The sequence below is a fragment of the Lampetra fluviatilis genome, chromosome 17 (assembly GCF_964198595.1).
Source record: "Lampetra fluviatilis chromosome 17, kcLamFluv1.1, whole genome shotgun sequence".
Classification (NCBI taxonomy): domain Eukaryota; kingdom Metazoa; phylum Chordata; class Hyperoartia; order Petromyzontiformes; family Petromyzontidae; genus Lampetra; species Lampetra fluviatilis.
The window spans coordinates 4151943-4175108 of NC_136291.1; the positions used below are offsets into that span (position 1 = coordinate 4151943).

The following is a 23166-nucleotide window of genomic DNA, read 5'->3' on the forward strand; positions in this document are numbered from 1 at the left end:
ACCACAGCTGCTAATTCTGCTACCACTCTTGTTTCTGGCATCATCATCATCATCAATGATCAATCGCATCGTCACTCGCTACTCCAATACCAACAGCTGCTTGAGCTGATTCTTCTTCGTCTCCTTGCCGCTTGCTTGCTCGCCGCTGCTGCTGCTCTTTCTACCGCTGCTGCTGCTGCTCCTTCTGTCGCTACTGCTGCTGCTGCTGCCGCTGCTGCTGCTGCTCCTGCTGCTGCTGCTGCACCTGCTGCTGCTGCACCTGCTGCTGCTCCTGCTGCTTCTGCTCCTGCTACCGCTACCGCTGCTCCTGCTGCTGCACCTGCTGCTGTACCTGCTGCTGCACCTGCTGCTGCTCATGCTACCGCTGCTGCTGCTCCTTCTGCCCCTGCTGCTGCTCCTGTTGCTGCTGCTGCTCCTTCTACTGCTGCTGCTATTGCTGCTGCTGCTCCTGCTGCTACTGCTGTTGCTGCTCCTGCTACCGCTGCTCCTGCTACCGCTGCTGCTGCTCCTGCTACCGCTGCTTCGCTCGCTTCTCTCTCTGCTCCCGCGCCCGTGCTAACCCCACCCACTCGCGGGCGGGCGGGCTCAGCCCGCGATGATGTCAGATGGAGCAGGCGGTACCCCCCCCCCCAGTCCGGGCACTGCGCTCATCCCATGCGCACTCGCCACAGAGCAGCAGCAGAAGCAGAAGCCAGCTCAGCTCAGCCCAGCCAGCTCAGCCGGCAGGCAGCTGACACTGCGCGTCGCCGCTCGTGCTCCCGCTCGCCTGCCCGCCGGCTACCGTACGGTGAGGAGTGTGACCTGGAGCATTGGGATTAGAGGCGGGTTGGGAGGGGGGTCCATCGTATGAGAGGGGTGCTTCCATTGTGTACAACTTGCGCGGCGAGTAGCCTCGTCGGTGTGCGGTGGTCGCTGTTGCTTTTTATTTCATTGGCTTTTATTTAACGATGCGATGTGACAGTGGCACATCTCCAGCACGCTGCGAGAGAGGTAGAGAGGTAGACGGAGAGAGAGAGAGGGAGAGAAGGGCTGCGTACAGAGCGAGAGAGAGAGCGAGAGAGTGAGCGAGAGAGTGAGCGAGAGGTGGGGGTTTACATAAAGCAAAGTTATTATTTTAAAAAAAATATTACGAAATGATGAACGAACCAAAGTGCCGAATACACCGAGCATCTTCTTGTTTCCACTGATCGTAAAAAAATGAGCAAGGCATGTTTCTCTCTGCGTTCTGTTACTCGCTCTGGGACGGATAAGATTAACCCTGCCTCTTTTGCCGAGTGAGACACCGCTGTTTGATGCGCGCACTGTGAATGCCGTGACATTTTTTTGTTTGTTGTATTTCTTCGTTGCGAGAAACGATCTCTCCGCTTGCACGTGTTCAGTGAGCGTCGTTGATTGCAAAACGCGCCGTTGCCAAAGCGGCTGTAGCGGCAGCATCGGCGGTGGCGGCATCACAAACAATTGCGTCTGATGATTGACGGGTGGATGAACGGGATGCGTGTTCGTTGGTTCAACCGTGGCCGTTTGTGTACATTTGCAATACCTGCGCGTGCGATTGTGTACACGCGCGCAAATGGTGTGCATCTGCGTGCGTGTGCATGGTGTGCATGTTGAGTATGTGTGTGTGTGGGTCTTGAGCGCGTAAGCTCTGTAATGAATACGCGCATGTGGATATCGAAGCGCACACGTGCAATGTTCTTAGAATGTACACATAGCCGAAGGTAGAGAGTGTAGGGGATGTTCCTGCTCGCGTCAATGTACGTACGCGAATGTAGTGTGCATAAGCTTGCCTATGGTGTGTGTATCGGCTACTGTTTGTGTGCTGGTAATGCATACGCGCACGCGTTTGTGTGAATGTGTCAGTTGTAGAGGTCAGCGCTACGCTGCGCTACGAACCCGGGCGACACGAGTTCGATTCCCGCTCACGGCCAACACCAAGTGACGATTATCTGAACCGGTCATGGGCATCCCCTAGGTCGACTCAGCCTCAAATGAGTACCTGGTTCGGTGCGTAAAAAAATAAAACATCGCCACTGGGGAGACAAAGGCGGCCGGGCGCGGTGTTGACCAACCCACCTCGTGTCCCGTGCCGCCCTTCGTAGCTGCTCGCTAACAGCACTTGCCCCAACAGTCTGGTAAGGCTGTACGGGGGACCTTTGTCGTTGTGCGGGTGTGTTGTGCATCAACGCGCCACCTCCACACGACAATGCGCATGTAACGGTGTGCCCGTGCAATGTGATCGAATGTCATCATCATCATCATCGCCACCGCCACCATCAGCCACGATGGATCCACTGCTTGAATTGAGGCTTCAAACAAGCCGCAAGCGTAACGATACCACACGGCACCTGCCACGCGGGGTGGGGGGGCAGAAGAGCGGCAGATTGTGCCGAGGGTTCCGTGCGACCCGGGCACATTTCTCAAGGCGGTGTTCTTTTAAAAATGTGTTTCCTTTCTTTCTGTTCTCCTCGCGAGCGTTTAACTTGGAACGAGTCCGCAAATCCGAAGGAAGAATGAAAACAAATATCCACGCTGGCCCGACTCGCGAGCGCTATCCATCACCCAGCGTGTATGTGCGTGCGTGTGGTTGTGTGAATGATCAGCACTTGGGGAGATAAAGGCGGCCGGGCGTGGTGGTGGCGGTGGTGTTGGCCACCCCACTCCATGGCGTTTGCCTTTCCTGAATAAGTGCTGGGTGCTACCGAAGCACTTTGCCCCAGTAGCCTGGACGGGCTTTCTCTGTGCGCCATTAGAGCCGGTTGTGTGTTATCACCAGCCACGCAAAAATCCACTGCTGGATGAATGCCTCCCCAAGCCATCGAACATGTCTCACGTTCACGCGATAGTACATCAATCCACGTGACCACCTGCGCACGAGACAATCTCAGCGCTCCATCTCTCTTCGGTGGACGTGCTCTCTCTATCGAAGCCGCGTTTCCATCCCTTGAGCTTGCCAGCCACTTGGTTATTATTTTTTGACCATCGGACCATCAAACCCTTCTCGCGGCGTTGTTATTACCCAAGCCCACACACGCACACGCACTTACTTTAACACGACGCCGTATTTAACCCGCGAATACACGTGCTCACGCATTGTGTATATACGTCGCATTGTGCCTATGTGTGTGTGTGTCAGTCGTGCTTATCCTGTGTGCATGCACGTAGATATAATGCATGCGCTACACGTAGGATTAGTGGAGTGCAACATACCGTACGTATCCTGTTGTGCGCTTCTTACTGGGAGCGGTGGCGCAGAGGTTAGCTCACCGCACCGTGAACCCGGCGACCGTATACGTTCGATTTCCACTCACGGTTAACGTCTGTGGCGGGCGATATCTGGGGCGGCTCTGGGTCTCTCCCGCCCATGCGCCGAACGGCACAAAGCAGCGTGGTGAAGTATGGCCAATCAACCTCTGACGACCGACACGTGGTGGGGGACCCAGTGAACGTGGAACGTGGGGCCAATGTTGGTCCAACGGTTCCAACCTCATGGAAACGTTGGCTGAACGTTTGCGTGTTTGCTGGGGCGGCCTTCATCCAGCAGTGGATTGGCAAAGAGATGATTTTTTTTGTTATAACACGAAGTTAACTGCTCGAGTGTTCAAACGCTTCTCGAACGGGGACGTATTGTCTGAACATTGCCCGACTTACGCAGACCATATGCGGGTTATACGACGCCCTTGTTTCCCCTTGCAATTTAAAGCAAAAGTAGGGGATGCGTCTTATAAGCCAGGAGGCGTGCGCGCACGTGTGCGCGTGTGTGAGCAGTTCCATGTAATTGTATTTACAGCGGGCACAGGTTTGGGAATGTGCCCTACTTTCAAGAGCATCTCATAATCTAGAAAATCCGGCTATAATATGAACAAACATTTATATTTTTGAGCAGGTAAGGCCCACTGAGCGATATAGCTGCTTTTTTTAGAAGCGACCTGGCCACAAATGATAGCTCAACGAAGTGGCTTATTACGTGGAAATGTATAGCAGCAAAATACCCTAAACGCATGTCTCTAAACGTGGAGGGAAAACCGGAGGACCCGGAGATAAATTCACGCGACCACGGGGAGAATATGCATACTCCAAATATATAGGCATCAGGGTTGAGATCGAACCAACGACCTCCTGTATACCAGCCAAGATAGATAACATCTCACCACTGTGACACCTATATGGTGTTAATGACAGGGAATAAATCATTTTCATCCTCAATTAAAATCGTTTTTTTTTGTGGCGAAGGGGCGGGACACAAAGGATAGTCTTGCACAAATAGTAACATCTCATCCTGTGTTCTTGGAATCGCAGAATATAACAAAAAAACGTGAACGATAATAAAACAGCCAAAGTATGACAACTGCTGTTGATATATATATACGGTCACAATTTCCACGTCAGTCATCGCCACTTGGCAAAATGTTTTTTAAATCTTGTGCAGCCGCTGTGCACGTGGTAGGAATATAATCCGGTTGTGGTGTGTGCAATGTGAAATCATGAGCCCTTGCCTCCCTGCCACTTGTGTCGCTGATGCGGTGAGTGTCCTTAGGTTTGTTTTATTTTTTATCCCCAAACACTGAGTTCATTCGTAGAATTAAGGCGTGATTTATGTGCGTGCGTTTGTTTGTTGTTCAGCCTGCCTGAGAGCTGACTCTATTGAAATCGGATGTGATTGTTCATAACACGTCCAAAGGCACTCGAGTTGGATGATATGTTCATTGTTAGTGTACATTCATGTTTTGGCATTTGTAGATATTTGTAGATATTAAGCTTGGTTGCTGGGGTTGTGGGAACACGAGTGTCTTTTTTTCGTGGCTAATTAATCTTATCTTAACTGTATTTCTATAGCACCTCATTATAATGATGTTCAGCCGTTTGTCAGTACACTGCTCGAGGAAGGCATGCCCACACCTTTAAGAGATGGAGGTTGTCTGACGATACTCCACCATGGGATCCAGTGAAGGTTAGTACAAGGGATTGGCCAGGTCTGGCTCAGATATCGGTGTTCTTCGGTGTGGCTGGGAATTGGACTGAGTTTGTTGGCAATACATCTTACACACCTTTGAGTGAACAAGTCATAAGCATGTAAAAAAAAGAAAATTACTTAAAGCTGCTCTGAATGATGCACTTGATGGGAGGCCCAAATGCCAGTGTCAATATGGTAGTTTGCCTTACTAGCCATGGTTCAAAGGTAAAGGTGAGTGCAGCTCACGCCTCTGCCTGTAGAAAGGCCTCACCCAGAGAGGCTGCTCTCGAAGGTAATTTGACCAACTCTCACCAAGCTGGCCCAACCATCTTGAAAGTAAGCAAGTGAGTAAAACTCAGTTTTTTTAACGCAATTCACACAAGGCCCAGCAGCGCTTGTGTTGGGAGTACCCACAGTTTGCTCCACCACATGCAACCTGCCGATCGACTAACTGTTGCGTATTCGGGAGGACAGAGATTGGGGGTCGGGAGGGCATTTAAGAAATGTGCCAATTTATTCAACTGCCATGCCTGGGAGATTGAATAAAACTGGGGAACTCTGGAATGCAAGTCCGGTGTGCTCGCCGTTCTGCCACGGTAGCGTTACATATACATTGCCACAGCTTGGGCTGCATCAGGGAACCGAGTCTTGGTGCCCTTCAAATGAAAGGATACCCTCTGCGTGTGTGCTGCTTTTTCACTGATCCCTGAAACGATGATTGGTTTTATTTCAACATCTCTTCCTGCGGAGCGCGCGTGGAGAAGGGGGCCTCTAAAAATTGCATTAAGGGGGCAGTTCGGGGTGGAGCAGGGCGAATGAAAGAAGGTGACAGTGAAGCATGTTTTAGTCAAATATCTATTAGGCGATGCAACCTCATTTTAACAAATCACCTCATTTGTATGACAGATATGATACATCATGGACAGTGCTGGTGTCTCTGCCCAATGTAATCGGGGTCTCGTGGTGCAAACCCCTCACTTTAATAATCCTGAGAGAAACGTGTCTCTTTTTAATATGTTCCTAAAATTAAGTACCTTCAACCGTTTAAATGTAAAAATTTTGAACTGTAGGGCTTCTTTGTTACCATTGAAACCAGAACCTTCTGCTTACACAGTGAAGCCGCCTTCTTCCCTGTGCCTTTAATGAGTATTATTATTATCCCCTGGAAAGCCATTTGTCCCTCTGCAAATTAAACACCGGCCACTTATGGGCACACCCCCTGTTTAATTATTCCTGGACGTCCCGCCTGTTTTGTGCTCACAACGACTTGGTGAGTGATGTAATTATACATAGTTACAAAATGATCAGTTATGCCTTAATGAGGATCCATAATTTATTTTGTTTATTTCTTTTTATCGTGCTTCAGGACTTAAACAACTAAATTGTTCCGCGAAAGCATATTTAGCAATCGCTTATTGATTGACTTTTCAAGCAGATCGCTGATGGTATTAATGCGTTCCCGCAGCCTTCAGTTGAAAATTCAAATTGGTTATTAGGAGCTAGGGGTGGGAGGTGCAGCCCACTGTGGGAGAGAGGATTTGCTGTGCATTTGTTGAGCAATCATTTGTGGCCAGGTCGCTTCTGAAAAATTTAACCCGTAAAAACAAAGTTTTTCACCATAAATCCTTTATATGCGTGGCGGCTAGAGTCCTCTCGTCCTCTGGCTTGAGATGGCTGCCACCTATGGGTCAGATGATTGCCTGCCACCATTAAGCAATTGGTAATTAAATATAAAAACATTTTCCCTAAAAAGTGTAAAATTTTGGAAAACATTTTTCACGAAAATAAATTGTCACGCACAACGAGTCTGTGTGCAAAATGTCAGCTCGATTGGATCACGGGAAGTGGGTTAAAAAACGACCGAAAGATTTGCATGGTCATAAGCGCGCAAGCAAGCAAGTGAACTTAATATAAAGGATTTAAAAAGAACGAAGAGCTCGGTGGGCTTTACCCGCTAAAAATAAAAGTAGTTTCGTTGTAGTTCGTGTGTGTGAGATTTGATTTTCTTCCGCTTCACTTTGCACTCCTGTTGTAGTTTTGTTTGTTTGTTGCTGTTGTAACCTTCTGACCCGTCCCTACTGGACATCCGTAAAAAAAAAGAGCTTCATAGCTCATGGGATTTCTCCAGGATAAATAAACATTCTCATTCTGATGTATCGCTTCCGACACCGAGCAGCTGGAGGCATTTCATACACGCTGTTGACGGCGCAATTCTTGAGATCAGGTGGTCTGACTTTGTTACAAATATCACTGTCACATCCCGCACTGGTCTTTCCCGACATAGGGGACCTCATCCGACACCTCTATAAGGCCTATTCGGGCGCGTGACTCGTTTTCAACCGGATGTTCCATCTTGCCGTGCCCTGCGGTTGAGTGTCCAAATCAGACCTGGATCAGAACGTGACTGCACGTAGGTTCACCCAAGGGGTCGCCCAGGCTCAACCTGGTGCTGCTCATGGATCACCGCACTCGACGTGGACATGCCTATCCAGGAGGCCTGGCTAGGGCGAAATGTTAACTACCTCGCCTGCCACACAGGAGGTCGTAGGTTCAATCTTGACCCTGACGCCTGTATATTTGGAGTTTGCATGTTCTCCCTGTGGTGGAGTGGATTTTTCTCCGGGTCCTCCGCTTTTCCCCCTCCACGTTTAGAATCAACATCACGCGTTTCGAGTATTTGGCTGCTGTAATTCTCCGCATGATAAGCCACTTCGTCGGGCTGTCATTTGTGGCCAGGTCACTTCTGGAAAAAGAGCTCTGTAGCTCAGTGGGCCTTACCTAGTAACATTTAAATTAGTTTAGTACATATCTTTTTGATTCTTTCGGTAAAGTCACGTAGAATGGAAATAAAAAAAACATAATAAAATAATTACTTTTATTATTTCCATTCTACGTGACTTTACCGAAAGAACCAAGAAGATGAATCTCTGCAGTCACGAAAGCTTTAAATCGAAGTTTAGTACATAGTTTAGGATCGTGACACCTGGGGGAGAATTCAGATTGGTCCATTGATGGCTCAGCGATTGCTTCGACTGCTGCTGCTGCTGCTCTTTGGGAGGAATAGGTTTAGTGGCTTCTTTTAAAAAAAAAATGCTTGAGAAGATGACAATCATTCCTGTGGTTTGCTACCAGTCTTTGACGGCTCGCACTTTCAAATCTAGCAACTCGGAGGAACGGGTATCTGGATCGCGCCGCTGAAGAACGAAGCAGTCTGCTGCACATGCAAGGCCGCCAAGTGCCTGTATGAGGCAGATAGCAAAGCAGGTCACACGTGCGTCTACGCATGCCGCCTTTTTTCCCCTTGTTTGTTTCCTCCCAATGTACGTTAACATACAAAAGAGACAGGTTCAGAAAGGTCATGGTTACACGTGGATTAACCGGCGCTCTCCAACATGTGCTTGTCTATAGAAGAATCGAGTGAGCGGTTGTCGGCGCAACATTTCGCGCGCGCGTTTGTAAAGACTCCGTGCTTGTTGTGGGTTGCGTCTGCAAGTTTTTTTGGGGCAGCCCTTTTTGATCAATTTGGCATGTGTGTGTATAGATAGTGAGTTCCAACCAGCAACACGGCTTTATAGAAAATGTTGTTTATATTGGCTCATCCTTATGGTTACCGCCCTCAACCCCACCATTACGTCAGACACAGCTAAGGCACGAGAGCTTGAAGCCGCAGCTGGAACGCGTAACAAAGAAATTGGCTGAATGTCCCAAGCAGGACCAAGAGCTCCCCTTGGAAATATTATTTTGACTCCGTTGAGGATTTCCTGGGTAAATAATTAATTACATTTTGTAAGTTACTCTGTGTACGCGAGCCACTTCAGGGATGTCAAGGTCCCAAGTGGGACCAGTATTTCCCCAGGTGCCAACCAAGTCAGACTCTTACTGGCCCGGTGCACAGCTCTCTCTTCGGCAGTCAACAATGTGTGCTGTCATAAAACGTGCTCGGGGGAAGCCGGGCCAGGGAAGGGAATCCCTGGTGGCCACAGATTTCTCTGATAGGCAAGATTGGCATTGCCTATGCAGAGGTTAAGGTGTCTGTCAGCGTGACATTGTGCAATTGCTCGGTCGAACTCGGCGTGGGCGCTCCCACAGACCTAGGCAGAACACCACGCTGTAAAATACATGGCTCAAAACATTTGTCTTCCAGAACTTGGAAGCGGGAAAGCAAACAGCAGCGGTAATATTTTTGCAACAACAACAAAAATGGCTTAGAGAAAACGAACGCTCCGCATCGGCTAATGCTGGTAAAAAAAAACCCAGAAGTACATCTGCGTTGGCACAAATCAATTTAACCCCGTGGTAAGGACATCATAATTTGGGGTGATACTACATTCGCGCTGGTGCACAAGCACAAATAACAAAAAACGCAACACGTTCGTCAATAATAACCATGCCCTGGATATAGATGGAAACCAAACAAATCATCGGCGATTCATCTTCTTGGTTCTTTCGGTAAAGTCACGTAGAAGGGAAGTAATAAAATAATAAAATAAAATATAATAAAATAATTCTCACGACGTTTCGGCCACAACGCAAGCAGCCGTCCTCAGGTGAAGACCAGCCCTGTCGGAAAGACAGACCTGGTCTTCACCTGAGGACGGCTACTTGCGTTGTGGCCGAAACGTCGTGAGAATTATTTTATGTTTAATTTTTATTATTTTATTACTTCCCTTCTACGTGACTTTACCGAAAGAACCAAGAAGATGAATCCCTGCAGTCACGAAAGCTTTAAATTGAAAAATCATCGGCGATGTTTCGCGCATTGGCCCTTCGCGATGGTCCCTTTGCTGTGAAGAGCGTGTGTTGTTGAACAGATGGCGAGTTTTGAGGTGTGGGTGGGTTTGGGGGGGAAACGAATTCCCGGGGAAGGGATGTGAATGTGGCTTTCACAGCTGATGACAACGACTTGAGAGTGGCCGTTGGTAAGCTGTTGCTTGTGCTGGGCCCGCCGAGGAACCATAATTAATTGTTAATTCATCCGCAGGGCGCACGCGGGGGCTTGGTCTCCTAAGCGATAAGAAATACCGACCGTGTCCAGGTCGTACGGTCCCCCCCCAACCCCGCCCCCCCCCCCCACGTTTCCCCGCGGCACGCGACCGATCCGCCGGCCGCCTGTTTGAAACTCGCCCGTGCCTTTGTTCAGCTTGTGCTTGTTAGCACAGCGAAGCTTGAGACGATCACAACGGTCAGCAAGATGGGAGGGGGGTGGTGGGTTTACACCCCTTCTGCTTTCCTTTTCCACCCCGTGTGTCCCCCCATTCCCCCTCCCCTCTCCTCCCAAACTCTTTTAAAACCATGATTCGGGGGGGGGGGGGGATTGAGGGGTTTGGGAATATTCTCCTTTGTTGTTTGTTATATATATAAAAAAATGCAACTTCATCTACAGCTCGGCTACGAAACCTGGAAGATTAATAATGACAGCGTTAAAGCGTGAGTGTAGAACGGAGGGAGATTTTAAATCGATAGCTATGGTGTAGCAGCTTCCAAGAAAAAAAAAAAGACTTGTGCTCTAATCACCAAACACCTCACTAAATCCCTAAAGGCACACCGGTGCAAATTTACCATACATAGCCTATATTGTTCATCTGCAAAGAGGTGCAATTACGTCTGCAAAGTTGTGCATTTAAGAGATAAGTATATATGCTGGGGCGTTTAAATGGTAGATGCACTTTCATGCGGCAGGATTGCGAGTTAACCAAGATGCGTGCCACGTTTTATTGTCTTGATTTGCATTGAACAGCGAAGTAATTTATAAAACCACAAGGCATTAAATGCATTTTTTTAAAAAGAAGAACATTTCTGTGACCACGAGCTTTTGCCAAAAATCGCACTTATAATAACATTGAACACTGAATATGTAAATGTTGAAAACTGCCATTCATTCCGAATGCTTCATTATGCCCTTGGTTATTAATTTTAAATGTCAGTGATTAAAATAACCTTTCCACAAAACATTGAACTTTAAAGCCGTAAATGCTATCCACTTTTCATGACATATAACCGCGCTCATTTTTTTTTTCATTTAAGCCCACCTTGTCTACAAACAAGTGGATTTTATTAGCCGCGGTATGTCGACAGGCTGACCACAATTAAACTTGAACTCGTGTTTTCTGATGACTGCGCCGGTTTTTTTCGGGTGGCACTTTGGCGACAAATAATGAGGGCATGGCGGGGCCAAACGACTGTCTCAAGCAAATGCGACAGCGAAGGAGGGTGGAGGTCTCATTGCGAGAGGCTAAGGAATTGATCGCGACCTGCATCTGTTGAGCCGCCGCACCGAGCGAGGCGAGCGCCTTGCATTGGCACCCTGAGTGCTCATTCGCCGGCACGAAGCCGTTGCCGATAGCTACCGGCAGCTCGCACGAGACGCAGGGTCTCCTCCCAGCCAGTCTTAGTTCAATGATAATGTATTTTTTATGCTGTTACGCTTAGAGCGTGTGTGCATGAGTTTTGCGTTTGAATCGATAAGTGATTTGTACTTTCAACATTTGCTCCCCCCCCCCCCGTCCATCGATTTTTTTGATGGGGGGTGCGCTCGCTAACAAATTGTGCGTGTGTGTGCGCGTGTGTGTGTGTAGTGTAGCGGTTAGCGCGCTGCGCTATGAACTTGGCGACCCGGGTTCGATTCCCGCTCACGGCTAACACCGGTGACGACTATCTAAACCGGTCCTGGGCCTCCCCTAGGTCGACTCAGCCTTAAATGAGTACCCGGTGTGGTGTGTAAACATCGCCACTGGGGAAACAAAGGCGGTCGGGCGTGGTGCTGGCCACCCACCCCCTCGTTCGTTTACCGTTCCGGCCTTCATAGGTGCTCGCTAACAGCACTTGCCCCTACAGTCTGTTAAGGCTATACGGGGGATCTTTATCTTTGTGTGTGTGTGTGTGTGCGGAGTTTGGGGTTTGCGGATGGCTTTATTATAGGGGCTCCTTTGTTTGTAGGTGGTGCATCATCCGTCTCGGCGATTACTCGCAAACAGCAAGCTGAGTCAATCTGACCTCTTGTTGGGCCTGACGAAATGAGACATCAATTCTGGGAAAATAAATAACTGCGTGCCCTATGGCACGTAAACTAAAAATTTAAAGAGAACATTCAATAAAAAATATTATAGAAATCGTGATGATTGTAATTTCTCGGCACTTGCTCATTGTTTGCCTTAAGTAGCGTTCATCGCTTCGAGGCAGGGAATCCATTAAAAAGGAAGGATTTAGTGCTTGAGACACATTTGCTCCTGTCGACGCGTTAAAAAGACTTTTGGGTTTTACGAGAACGGCAGTTTGCGGGCGAGGACACTTTTCCGCAACTTTCGCATTGTCAGTTGCGATTTTTCCTGCAATAGGTCTGCGTCTCATGTGTCTTTCCTCCTACGATTGCAATGGGTGTGGATATGTATTGATTTTGATATAAAATATTTAATATGAGTGTAAGTCAAATTCCGCTTCATTCGTGGCATGCTGCGTCCCCTAAGATGCCGCATATTTATTCACACTGTCCTGTAAAGTGTGAGCTAAAGAGGCTTTTAGGAGTTACAGAAGCGTTGCACAGCGAATAGCCAACTTGTCTTTTGAGCAGCATCTGGTAAAGGTCACGTCGAAAGGGCACTGGGGACTCCTACGGGTGTCCGAAATGAACGCAACTCGAAAGAGTTGGAAGAAGGGCACTTGCCTCAAGCTATAGTTCTATTTTATTCTGAAAACATTTTGGCAGTTTAATAACAATAAGTTATTGCATGCACTACATCTGGCGTTCCAGCCAAGACCATTACTTATATTGTGACAGTGTCTCCGGGTGTGTACAATGTATACGTTTTGCATATATTGTATCCGGTAGATGGATTAAGTTGTTCACGGGCTGTTGACAAATAAAATATCCAACATTTGCGCTCAAAGCATCATCCCATGTACCCAGTGTCTGGTCAGCTACGAAAATGCGGGCTACCAGTAATTGGCCGCGTCTGCTATATTTGTTTCAACTCCCCAGTGGAAGGCTTATTTGTTTTTTCGAGCCGAGATAACCGACCCTGGGTGGTCCGTTTTTAAAAAAATCCTTTATATTAAGTTCGCTTGCTTGCTTAGGACCATGCAAATCTTTCGGTCGTTTTTTAACCCACTTCCCGTGATCCAATCGAGCTGACATTTTGCACACAGCCTCGTTGTGCGTGACAATGCATTTTCGTGAAAAAATTTTTCCAAAATTTTACACTGTTTAGGAATTTTTTTAAAATATTTAATTACCAATTGTTTAATGCTGCCAGACAATCATCTGACCCATAGGTGGCAGCCATCTCAAGCCGGAGGACGAGATGACTCTAGCCGCCCCGATGCCACGCATATAAAGGATTTATAGTGAAAAACTTTGTTTTTACGGGTTAATTTTTTTACATTGGTGTGCAACATCCTAATGGCTTTCTGTGGAAATGGTGGAGGAGGGGGCAATTGTCTAAGGGTAACTTTTTTGACCGCCGCTATGGCAGTCTCCTTCAGCGGCGGCACAGTGATGTCGGGAATTTGCCTCCGCGGTCTTCCTGCAGGAACACAGCGCGTGTCTATTAATCACGGTTGTTCAGGCCACTCCGGACGGCATTAATACAATCAATCTTTGGGGTAGTTGTCAGGAGAGTGCAGATTCTGGGTCATAAAATCTAATTTTTGTGACGCATGTTTCGTGAAATCTGATGAATCTCGGCTATGATTGTATTAAAAAAAGATGCTTTAATGAAATAAGGCTATGGCAGTATGTTATATGAATGCCACGAGGCTTTAGTGCTTAATGTAATATTAAATCACGAGACCTAACATTCTGCGATGTTGCCTATTTGGCTGCAAAACTTTGTTCCTTGGCGTTATATTCATAAAGATGTGTTTAAATATTCACAATTTTCTTGAGTTGCTGTTGGCAGGAGTTCTTTTAGATAGCAGGCTTGCTAGCATGTGCCGAGTACATTGCCGTTTAATGAGGAATAAATGTGAGAAACTACTGAATTACTACTGAATTTCCTGATATAAAAATGTAATTACTAATATCACAGATTTGATGGTCAGGCTTGGTCGATAGTTTTTGATAAAAAAATTTGTTTATTTTGAAAATGGTATTTTTGAAAGGAGGAATTGAATTACTAATATCAATACATTCTAGGGTTAGGGTTATGCATGGTCATTCATCCTTTTGACACAAACGTTTTGAAATGAAGATTCAAGTTTTAAGTGCTCCATTCAAACTCAAAAATAAAGTTAACTCTGCGTAAAAAAAGTAGGTGTGATTACACGTCTTTTATACATTTGTACATATAATAGCTGATATGTTTAATTTAAGGATTTATTTAAGTGGAAACTGGATTGACTTTAAACCCAACACAAAGAATAACAATTAAAATGTATCAGTTGGGTGCAAGCCGATATCTTGTCTTCGTAAAATGGCTGTTTGGGATTGATATATAATCAAAACTCCATTATTATTTGCAATTACAGTTTATGTAAGGGTTGTGCATGAACGTTATGAATATTAGTTAGCTATGCCACACACAGCGGGATGCTGGCAGAACAATTTCCCGTCGTGACAGCTTCAACAACCGTGCACATTTCTTAAATTCCTTCCTTCCCCACCTGTGCCAATCCAGCAATATACATTTGTAACTTCACAGTTAAGCGGTCCACGGTTAACCCATCGACATGGTGGGGTAAAGTGTGGGCACTCCAACCCCTTCCAAGACGGTCTGGGGGCCAGCGTGCAAGAGTAGAGATCAACATCCTCTGAAGGAGGGGGGCTTTGTAGAGCGCCCTCCAATGAAAGCCCCTTCCGCCACCAGGGTGGGGAGCAAGTCCTTACTGGGTTGCACCTTTACCTAATGCACAGAAGGTAACATCAACCGAGCAATTAATTCTTGGATATTTTTCACGTGTGGAAGGACTTGCGAAACAAATAGAAAACGTAAAGTCCTCTTCCTTATCATCCTCGTCGTCGTCACACTCGCTTTATTGATCGACGGCTTGGTAAGAACACAATTTCATAGGCGAGTGCAGGAATTTGGAAGGAATAGATGAAAATCAACTCTTTTATCCTGAAGAAGCTCCTAGGACATTGAGCGCAACATTGGACGTTGTGTCTGACAGCACCCGGTACAACACGAAACACACGGCTTGACTGTTCAACGGCGAACACTCGCCATCATCAAGATCAGAAGTCATTGCACTCTAACTTTCCAGACCAAAAAAAATATATTTAATCAGAGAAGCCTGCTTCAGATGGAATTCAGGTACATTGCAGAAAGGTTTGCTCGGTTATCCTCGGTACACGAGGCATCACACATGAATGAGAATTATTCGAATCTGGTATTTATTCCTGACACCAGACAGGTCAACAACCTATTGCTCGACTCCATTGAACAGGCCAAACCCTTGGCCTTTGCAGGAAGATGTCACCACACGCACAATGACGATGTTGACATCTTTCGATTTAAAGCTTTCGTGACTGCAGGGATTCATCGTCTTGGTTCTTTTGGTAAAGTCGTCACGTAGAAGGGAAGTAATAAAATAATAAAAAGAAAACATAATAAAATAAAATAATTCTCACGACGTTTCGGCTACAACGCAAGCAGCCGTCTTCAGGTGAAGAATGAGACACTGCCAAGCTAGGAGCTTATATATAAGCTGGGTTGGAGGTGGAAGAAGAGCGCCTTAACAAAAAGAATGTGCATATCAAGAGGAATTTAGTTGACATCTGCACAATCCACCAGCCTGGATGTTGAGTTGCAGTCATGCGCCACCACGAAGTGAGCGATGAGGAGGGGGGTGAGGATAGTTTGAGAGCAGCGGGCAACCACTTTGCAGGGGTGAGCGGGGGGGAGATCGCAGGGTACAGGAGTGCACTGACAGGTCAGAGGAGTACGGGTTCCAGAGTCCCATGCCACGCGGGAGACATGTTCACCACATCCGGCTGCGAGCTGTGGCAGAACAGTGCAACGGGGGTCTGTCAGATGCCTTTGGCGGCTCCGCTTGTGACCGCGCATTAATATATTTGCATATTTTTTTGTTGAGAACAAAAAAAAACACAACATCCTCCCGCATTAGTCATTCTGCACCAATAGTTTCCAAAAGAGTACGAGGCAGCGCGCTTGACGCGAAAGAGCCAGCCTGTCTGCGGGTAAACACGTTTTGTGAACATGGTCGAAATGCAAATGCCGAGTGAGTGTTTTTTTTCGGTGGTTAATTGGGGTGCTTGCCTCTGACCATTTAATGAGGCCGTCTGATGAACTTGAACAGATGTGGTTTCAAAACACATGCCAGCTTTTGCCTGTGTTGTGTTTGAAGCAAACTGTCTCTCCTCTTGCAGAGATGTTGCACTTACTTGTCTCTCTGTGGATGTACTGTAATCTAAATTATTAAATTTGCATCAGTAGACTATTGTCACCAATGTCCTTGCGAGATTAACCCACTATGCCAAGGAGGCACAACCCCTATTACTATCTCATTGTGATTCCAGTTTTTCAGTGCATTAAAAATATATGAAGGAGAGGGATTCTCTGAGGATTTTTTTTGTATGACCCATGGCCTCCGTGTGAATTCATTGTGCGGGAAGCCGTTCACTTCCGCATGCATATTAAAGAGTGCTTAACAAAACATTAAAAAATCACGGTGAGGAGTGGACGATGACAAAAACTCACAGCGTGATATGGGCACTACCTTCCCTCCCCCCCCTTTCTTCACATTACACGATTTATAATTATTATTTAGTCTGGAATTTGCAAATGCCAACGACTGCTTGTGGGATGAAATCTCGGGCGCGCCTTTTCCTTGCCGAGTCTCGAGTCAGCGGCCAATCCCAGAGGCAAGCTGCGCCTAAATAAAAGCGCATCAGTGTCACGCGGAGACGCACATCGTTGTAAGCAAGGTGGGGGGGGGGGTGTGCAGGGTTGCAGGTGGGCGGGGGTGTTACCGACGAAGTCATTGCATTGCGACAATAGTTGGGAACGGTGGCTGTCAGCCACAGACTGCGGTGTTCACGGCCCCATAGCCTGACCGACGCTATTGTGCGGGCAGGGCAACGCGCGAGTGCGAATGTGTTGATGCTTTTAAATACGACCCGATGCTTGACTGAGAATCGGGGTGAGCTGGGCCAGTCTTGTAAGTGTAAACATCTTATTACCGACCCCAGGAGTTTGCTGTGTGAAGAAGGCATCACCTATGACAAGGGCTGTTTTGTGTTCGGTTCGAGCGTAATGGAGCGTGTTTAGGTTTGGATGGTATAATGCTCTAACAAAAAAAATCTTAGTTAATGTATTAATGTATATATATATGAAAACGTAGAAGCTTTAGAGAATGTTACGTCTCAACGATTCCTAATAAACGGTTGAGTCGGACGCTTCTGTATCTCGCTACTGCGATGAAGCAACATTTTTCCTGTATAAATAATAAAAATAGAAAGTTTACATTGCATCGGAGCGTCTGTGTCATAATTTACAATATCGCTGGAACAAATTGTTATTTTCATTGCGTTCACAAAGCAATTTACAAACAGCTGACGTGCTAGAAAATAATAAATTATACATTGCTCATGATTATTCATCATTCCAAAATCCAGAAGCTAAGACAATCTTGTTGTTTGTCTGCGAAAGTGCTGAGGCGGCTTAGCCTCGTAATTTACGTAAGATTTTCGTTTTAATGTAACGACTAATTGCCTCTGCAGGTCACGGGACAAATAGGTGATACAAAGAAGTGCGCAAACACAAGCCCGACGGCGTAAGGGTTGTGCCGTGGACCCATGATGTCAAAGGGGTAATGCCGCACGCGAGCTAATAAACACTCGGTGGTGTGAGATAAAAATAATACGAAGGCACCTTGGGTTCACGTTGTTAATTCGATGCAAGTAGGGGGACGCGTGGCAAGAGAAGGGTTATTGTTGGCTTAGCGGCCACCGTCTGGGCTAAATGCCTAAGCAAATTATCCCCGTGTGTAGAGTTCACAATATTAATCACCAAGGGGGGGGGGGGGTGGGGGGAAATCTAGATTTCAAAATGATAGAGAGTACTCCAACATTCCGTTTCCTGTTATTCTCCAATGCGCCCGATCTCGACGCATCTCAGAAGCTAAGCAGGTTTTTTGAGCCTGGATAGTGCTCGGACGGGTGACCGTCATCATGCACGCACACAGACACACAGGTTGTCTTGCGAATTGCGAGGCTACGTGGTAGAGGCAGCAGAGGGCTGTGGAGCACAATTCACTGTTGTATTTTACTTCTGTGCTCCCCGACATCGCCGGCTCACAACGACCCAGCGTCATGGTGTATTGACAAACCCACCACTGCGACTGGGCGCGGGTGTGTGGGTGAAGGCTTTCATCCATTCGCGAATTGAAAATGGCTGTGGTTTTTGTTCTCTTCTTGATGTAGACTCTTTCTTTCTTTCTTACGACACAAAAGCGTGGAGGAAATGTGAGGGTGAGAGCCAGGGCACTTGGAATGGGGTTGAGTGGCGGTGGAGAGAGGGAAGAGGGAGTTGGAATTAAATAAGTGCAGCATGCACGGCCTGATGATGGCTCGGTGGGGCGGTGCGATGCACAAACGTTGCCCAATAATGGGCTCGCTCATGTTGAGAACGGAGCTGTAATTAACTGACGTAGCAACCAAACTCCTTTTTATGAGTTTTTGTCGCGTGCAATGACCTCGCAATCAATGGGGGGATGGGTGGGGGGAATATGCAATCACGCTGCGGCGAGGTGAGCAACCCTCTCTTACCCCTGGGGGCCGTGCGATGCTCATCCTTCAAATGTACACAGATTTATTTATCAAGCTCAACCTCAGCAACGAGTAGCAAGCACGACGGCGGGCGGGCGCGATGCAGGTCACATGACCCACACGGGTGCCGTTCAGGCCTTAATAGGTGCTCGCTGACAGCACTTGCCCCAGTGGTTATATGAGGCCTGTCGAGTAGATATTTTGTTTTTATATTGGTGGTGTTATCCCATCAACGGTGCCTCCGAATCGCGGCCATGCGCGTAAGTGGCAGTTGGAAATGGATGTGTCTGGTGTGAGACTCTCTTGGGTTGGACTTTAAATGAGTGCAGTACAACGTCGCATATCCATCCGTCACGTCTCCACGCGGACCAATTAACTGCCCACACTCAGCGCAGTTTATGTGCGTGGTGTAACTGTAATTGTTTTGGATTTATGTTCACACATCTGACCTCATGCCTCGGTCCCCCAAGCCAAGTTGGATATGCGACGTCGTACGTGTGTACAGGGTGGTTCAGATATCTTGTGACCACCCCCCCCCCCCCCCCACAATTAATTATCTTTCAAACAGAAATTAATATGTGAACGAAAAATTATGTTCGGGAATGTCAATTAATTGCGGGGGGGGGTCACAAGACGCCTGGACCACCCTGGGAACAAGTGGCTGGTGTTGCTGTGCTCAAAATCGACACAAAGCACATGGCATTGACCCCCCCCCGCCTGCCATGTTGGTGCCACCAGCATTAATCAATGATTTCCACAAGCGCTTACCGCTGAATACACATAGGCTTACACGGTGATTTATTTCTTTTCAAAATTGTCCCTATTGTACGTACGCAGTAAATGTACCAAGGACAAGGTCAGAAAGGAAAACGCAATGACAATTATGTATTGTGAGAAAACACGGTATTTTTGTTATTCCGCTCGCAGTCATTTTCTGTTTAGAAATCAGTGTCTGGTAGAATAAGAATAATGATGACAATAGGGCCCTTTACCCTTGAAATCCTCGGATGTTCGGCCAATCCTATTGATGACTTTTAGATATGTGGATGGAGGTTAGATTATCCAGAGAACATCTACACACAAGAGGGGGTGACACCCGAAGCTCCACGCAGATAGATTCACGAATCCATTACTCTATTGCCATCTCTTGTCCCATTTTCCAACAGTACTTGCAACTGGGAGGGGGTGATGAGGGCAGAATAGTAAATCGCATCATGATTGCCCATTGAAATAGATGCAGAAAAATGCAAAGACAAAGATTCACCATTAAACGTGCATAGACTGCTGGGGCAAGTGTGGTTAGTGAGCAGAGTAAAGCCAGCATCACGTCCATCCAACTTTGTCTTCCCAGTGCTGATGTTTACACACTGCATCAGGCACGTATTTAAGGCTAAGTCAACCTAGGGGAGGCACAGGGCCAGTTCTCATATCACTCACTGCTAACGTTAGCCGTGGCTATGAATTGAACTTAGGTTTCTGAGACCACAGCATAGTACACAAATGCCCGTGTCACCCCTCCTCGCATAAATGCACGCGTGCACACACAAATAAATGGGTGCGTGTGTATAGGTCATCATTTATCAACTGCTGGATGAAGGCCTCCCGAAGCCGTCACCATCTCTCGCAGTCATTAGTACATTAATTCATCATTTGCCACACGTGGTATTCAATCTCTTCTCATAGAACAGGATTATCACAAAGGCAGCATGTCTCTCAGACGTAAAATGTGACAGCAGGGGGTGACGTTGCTGTGTGTAATCCAAATTTAGTCATTTGCAGCGTAATTATTCAAATTGTACAAATTTGGACCATAGCAACCACCATAATGGCATACTCATTTCGAATGACATCGGGGTTGGGTGGTGGTGGGGGTCACTGATCATCCACTGTAAAGTTTGACGGAGTGCGTCATTAGTATGGTGAATACAACCGCGGCATTAACCAGGGCAGCGTGCCGGATTCGAACCACGTACGTTCGCTGCGATGGTGCCGCCCGTATGGGCGTACACACGAACGCTTGATCCAGTGATGGGCCGAGGCCAGAGTAGGTGGTGCAGTGTGCGTGACGTTAAGCGCCATGCAATGCGTTTCGCTCCTAAATCACTTCTGTGTCTGCGCCATAACCATAAATGGACACTTTTAAAGCCATCATTGGCGCTGCTAATTGTGTTGCTCTTGCCCACAGTCACGTGATGAGTCTAACGTACACGTGCACAAACCGTGCAGACACTTAACTGTGTATATATATATATTTTTTATTTGTGTGGGTGGGAAAAAAACAATCTGCATCCCTGGTGTGCAAGAGATTTAGAAGTTTGTGCTTGGGCAAGCAGAATTCGAATTTTTTTTAAATCTTGCATTAATAACGTCCATGATTTGGTGTTCTCTCTAAATATATTAAAAAAAAACATGCAGTTAGCTGCTGTCCCAAGCATGGATTCATTAAAATATGATATTGAAACTTAACCTAGGAGACACCACGCACAAATACAATTAGCTGATGTGTAAAATCAATGCAGAGCAATGCAATTAAGATATTAGGATAACAAGCTGGGCAAGCAAGCTCAACGATTGGGCCTTCATTTTTTTTTTGTCTCGATAAATCCTTAACGATGGCATGCGAAGGAAATAGATATATCTCAGCATTTGGAAGACGGTCAGGGTTTTTGTGTGTCATTGCGATAACACGGGAGTTATGTGTCAGTGTAAGTTAATGTAGAAACAGCAGAGGTGTGGACTCGAGTCATGTGACTTGGACTCGAGTCAGACTCGAGTCATGAATTTGATGACTTGCGACTCGACTTGGACTTGCATAACAATGACTTTGTCCCACCTATGAGATGTGGACTCGAGTCATGTGACTTGGACTCGAGTCAGACTCGAGTCATGAATTTGATGACTTGCGACTCGACTTGGACTTGCATAACAATGACTTTGTCCCACCTCTGAGAAACAGTAATACAAGCTGAAAACTTCATATTTACTGTATATATATAATACAAAGCTCTCATGTCACCACCAAACAACCCATTTTGATGTGCTGTCTCCAGGTCGTTTCATAGACCTTGGGCTAAGTAAAACTGAGGTCAGTTCAAAGACAAAAATCTTCCATCTGTTGGGGTGAGTGCTGTTAGCAAGCACGTTTGAGGCTGGCATGACTCACGAGGGGATGGTGGTTTGGTCAGCCACTGCACTTGGATACCTTTTAACCACACTCAGTTTAGGCTGAGTCAACTTAGGCGGGAGGCCCATGTTGGCAGGCAATATCAACCGCGTCACTGAAAATGAACACAACGCTCGTATCCCCACGCACATACACACGTGACGGCATTTTTTGGTTTTTAAAATATATATTCCCCTGCAGAGTAGCAAGAGAACGATGACTCAAGCAGTTACAATGTGTGAATATTATTCGCGTATTTAACTTCGTGTTGAAGAGTCGGGTTTGCACGAAAGAAATTAACGCGTTGACGAAAGTGCACGGCGTGTGCATGCAAAGCAGTGCGCTTATTCGCAGGGGTGACTAGCTGGGGGGGGGGGGGGGGCGCTGAGTTGAAGAACAAGATCCTAACGGTTTGCGGCCGTCGACGGTCATGAAACAACATCCGACGCGGCGGTGAATGATGGGCCAGGAACGATCGCATCGGGGTGCCACGCAGTTGCCCCGGATAGCGGGCGGCGTGTCGGAGGCACCCCACCAGTTGTGCTGGGGCACTCGCTTTGTGCTCTGGCTCTGACTGTCTCTCTCTCTCTCAGGAGGTGCATAATGGCCATGTTCTCCTGGTTTTGCGCTTCCTTGGCGACGGTAGATAAACTAAACTGAACTCGATATATTTTTTTTATTTTACCATATAAAACCCACTGAGCTCTACGGCTCTTTTTCAGAAACGACCCGGCCATAAATGATAGCTCAACGAAGTGGCTAATAACGTGGGAATTTATAGCAGCCACACACTCTAAACGCACGCTTCTAAATGTGGAGGCACAAACCGGAGGACCCGGAGAAATATCGATGCGAGCACGGTGAGAGAGAGACACACACACACGCACGCACGCAAACTCCAAATATACAGCAGGTATCAGGGTCTGCATCGAACCCACGGCCTCATTAATACCAGGCCGAGGTAGTTGACATCTCGCTACCGGTGACCTTCGTGAACGGCGTCAGGTCACCGCGTGGACACTGCGGGACACTTTACGCCAAAAGGCGCTGGGCCCCGCAGCGCGAACGCGCCGAACGAGCGGCGTCGCGCGATGCGACGTTTGAGCGAACGAGCGTCCCCTGGTACTCGTTCCCCCAGAAATATCTCCGAGATTTACTCCGCATCTCCCGAGGCCCTTTGACCTTTTGTGTTTAGTGCGTTGTCATTTCCCCCGCACCTCCGTTGAGCGCACGGTTGGCTATACACGGTGCAAAAGAAGTTCAACGTGTGTACCATATGTACGACTGGATAGCAAAACTCAACACAATACGTTTAAATGTCCTTATTTC

The 23166-nt window shown here is 47.2% G+C and overlaps 1 protein-coding gene across 1 annotated transcript in view; it reads left to right on the forward strand.

Moving 5' to 3' along the window:
• Positions 1–640: 640 nt before the first annotated feature.
• LOC144936855 (teneurin-3-like) overlaps positions 641–23166 on the forward strand; it is a 473986-nt gene continuing 451460 nt past the window's right edge. Inside the window, exon 1 of the mRNA XM_078864031.1 lies at positions 641–787. The gene's annotated coding sequence lies outside the window, so the exon portion shown is untranslated. The remainder of the gene's footprint in view (positions 788–23166) is intronic.